This window comes from Monopterus albus, unplaced genomic scaffold (genome assembly GCF_001952655.1).
Source record: "Monopterus albus unplaced genomic scaffold, M_albus_1.0 scaffold79.1, whole genome shotgun sequence".
Classification (NCBI taxonomy): domain Eukaryota; kingdom Metazoa; phylum Chordata; class Actinopteri; order Synbranchiformes; family Synbranchidae; genus Monopterus; species Monopterus albus.
The window spans coordinates 1,159,317-1,162,778 of NW_018127959.1; positions in this window are offsets into that span (position 1 = coordinate 1,159,317).

Here is a 3,462-nt window from a genome sequence, read left to right on the forward strand (position 1 = left end):
CTCTGATGAACACTTAACCCACAACAGTGTGATTGGACAATAACCCTCAGTGCAATACCTGTGTGTATATATACATTGTACAGATTATACAGACTCGTACAGGTCTCTAGTACTCCGTTTTTTAGTACTCTATTTTTATCCCTATTTATCTCATTTCAATGAACATTCCTTTGTTGTCTGCATTGTTTACTGTCTGTTTATACTGCTTTTTCTGCATTGTTTGCTCTGGTTGTTGATGTTAATACTGCTATTTTGTTATATTACACAGCCTCATGCTGGTTTACTGTTTGCACACTGAGCCGATGTACCAGAGTCAAATTCCTCATGTGTCCATCACACTTGGCCAATAAAGCTGATTCTGATCCAGTTACTGACCAGACCCAACCCAACCCCACTTGGCCTCTGAGAGTACTACTTGGAGGAAAAGCCAGCCAGACAAAACAACAAACACCTCAGTGTGCACACAAGCAAAAACAGACTAAGCTTAAGGGAAAAAAACTGCTGCAACATAAACCAAGAAAGCACAGAACAAGGGGGAAAAATGGCAGCGGAGCAATGCAAAAACCTCCACCAAAAGGAGCTCAGGCTTACAGACCCAAGGGCTAAGCCGAATCAGAATAAGGGACAGAAACCAGGTTGATAACAGGCAGGCTCGATATAGGCTCAGGAACACTGCAGGAAAGTACAAAAGGGGAATAAAGGCAGGCAAGCAACTGGGTTGGTAGCAGGATACAGGGCGGTTACGTAGAAAGAAAGTCACTTTCGGCTTTTCCCGTTTAGGGGTCGCCACAGCGAATCGTCACAATGACGACTCACATGTTGACTCACATGTTGACATTTAGCATGTGTTTTACACCGGATGCCCTTCCTGACGCAACTCTGATTCGAACCTGGGGCGCAGCGGTGAGAGCACTGCGCCTGCACTACTAGCCTACGAGGGACGGCAGGATACAGGGCGGTGACATAAAGGCCCAATAATAAAACAAGATCTAATAGATATGGCATCACGCTGGCAACAATCCAGAAATTGGGGAGGAGTAGCAAAGCGTTATATATGGGGTGAAGACAATGAGTAACAGGTGAGTGTAATTTGCCAGGTGATTAGCAGCAGCAAAACTGGAGAGAGTGAGATGGAGAAAAACATGAAGTTCCTTTCAAAATAACAGTCTTTAGGAAGAAACCAGGGGCGGAACATGACAGTGGGCTACATTTCTAGAGGGCCAACAGAGAAATGTACAGCAATGAAGATGAGCATGGAGCTTTGCAGAGTTATCCCAACACAGACATAAAAAAAGTCTTTATTTGCATAGAATCTAATAGTACATGCTATAGATAGATAGACAGATACTTTAGTGAACCCGAGGGAAATTCAGGTGTCCAGTAGCAACAGCAATGATTACCAAAATCACAGCACCCAAAGTAAAGAAATGTATAAAAGTGTAAGACTAAAACACAAGGAGGGAAAGTTTAAAAAAAATAGAAATAATAAATTGATTATATTATATAATAAAACTAGAAATAAGATAAATAAGTGTAAAAAGTGTGCGGTGGCGGGTTGCCTGACTACCTGTGGTTTGTAGTGAGGCTGGAGTAGAACGACATTGTGGTTTGATTTTCCCAGTGGTGGCAGAGGAGTGACACTGTGTGCATCCTTCACTTGAGCATACAGGAGGTCAATAGTCCTATTACATCTGGTTGGACAGTCCACATAATGCAAAAATGCAGACAGTGTAGAGTCCAATAAGACGTGACTGAAGTCTCCGGGGATCAACTTAAAAGCATCAGGGCGCTGAGTCTGCAGTCTCGCACTAGTCAAGTGGATGATGCTTCTACATTTGCCCAATGGGGATATGTAAACACAAACAACAATGGTGTGCGAAAACTCTTTGGGAATGTAGTAAGGTCAGAGACTCATCACTAAAAGTTCAATGTCCTGACAGCAGATAGTCATATTCATGGTTACATGCCCGGGGTTACACTGCCTGGTGTTAATAAAGAGTGCAAGTCCCCACCTTTGTGTTTCCCACTCATCTTGGTGTCCTCTCTGACTGTAATGAAGCTGGGTAGATCCACTTTAGCATCCAAGTGCTAGCGGTTAGCCATGTCTCAGTGTAACAAAGCAAACTCCACTTCTTGTAGATCCTCATGTTCTGCACCAGTGCAGCTAGCTAAAAGAGCAAAAAAAAGAATCAAGCAACATGAAAGAGCTACTGGAAAGTTTGCCACTGGTGTTGGCGTCAGAGAGGGAGATGACAGTGCATGGTGTTTGATGAAACATTCTCATATTAGTTTGTTTAAAATGTAGGGTTAATATCTTAACTGTTCAGTTCTAACACTGGGTTGTGTCCTTGTCTTTTCAGCCTTGCATGGCCCAGTAGACATGCATACACATCGCTAAGTGGTTTCTTGTTACTGCAGTGTAATTCCTTACTCCGGAGCCTCCTAACCGATGCTGATGAGTCTTGATGCCATTAATGTTGATTTCATTTGACAGTGATGAAACTGGATAATGAAAATCAATAAGGCAAGTATCTCTAAGCCTGCAATTGTCAGGTTTTATAAATCCCTTTCTTGGCCAGGGTGGACCTTTCTTAGCTGCAAACATAAAATGTGCACAAAGCCAAGTGTACATGCATGCACCCGAAGTACATGCATGAAGTTAAAATACTAAATATAAATTTATTTCCTGCTGCACAGGAAGCAGAATAGTTTGCTCAAACAGTTGAAACTATTAAGGATGCAACATTTAAACAAGATTCTACTTTAGAGCTCTAATTTTGATGTGCTGCTCATTTAGTCTGAAATAATGTTGAACATTTATGTTATTATCTAAATGTACTTATGTTCTCTTAAATATGTGTTACCATACTTTTCCAAGTTAGGCCACTAATCGAATGTAATTTTAATGCATTTCATTAAACCACATTTCTGTGATCTAACCCCCATCCCTGCATAAGGCTCGTTTGTTCAATGCTCTGTTCAATTCCATGTGTAGATCCATACTCTCCCTCTGGCCTATCAGAGTACCAGGTTAGACAAATTATATTTACCTGCTTAACAAATGCTTCAAAGAGTAAGAACAGATGAAAACAAGGTTGCAACTGCTGGATTTGATCATAAAATTGCCATTAACCTTCTTTCTTCTCTTTCTCAGAAACTTTTTTCTTTTTAAATCTCTGTAGCTCTCTTTGCATCCTTCTTTCTCACTTACACACAAAATTTGAAGATGCTGCAGCTTGTCGGGACAAGAGAAGAAGAGGGCCAATGTTTGTTTTCCCCAATGAGAGGAAATGTGTGTGTGTGTGTGTGTGTGTGTGTGTGTGTGTGTGTGACTGCAGGGTGGGAGTGATGATAGCCTGTGTTTTCAGCAGAGGGCCTTGTGTCCTTGGAGGCCCATACTGACTCATGAATATCTGGCCCGGCAACTTACAGTGAGTGGCTATGGTTGCAAAGTGAGCGCCC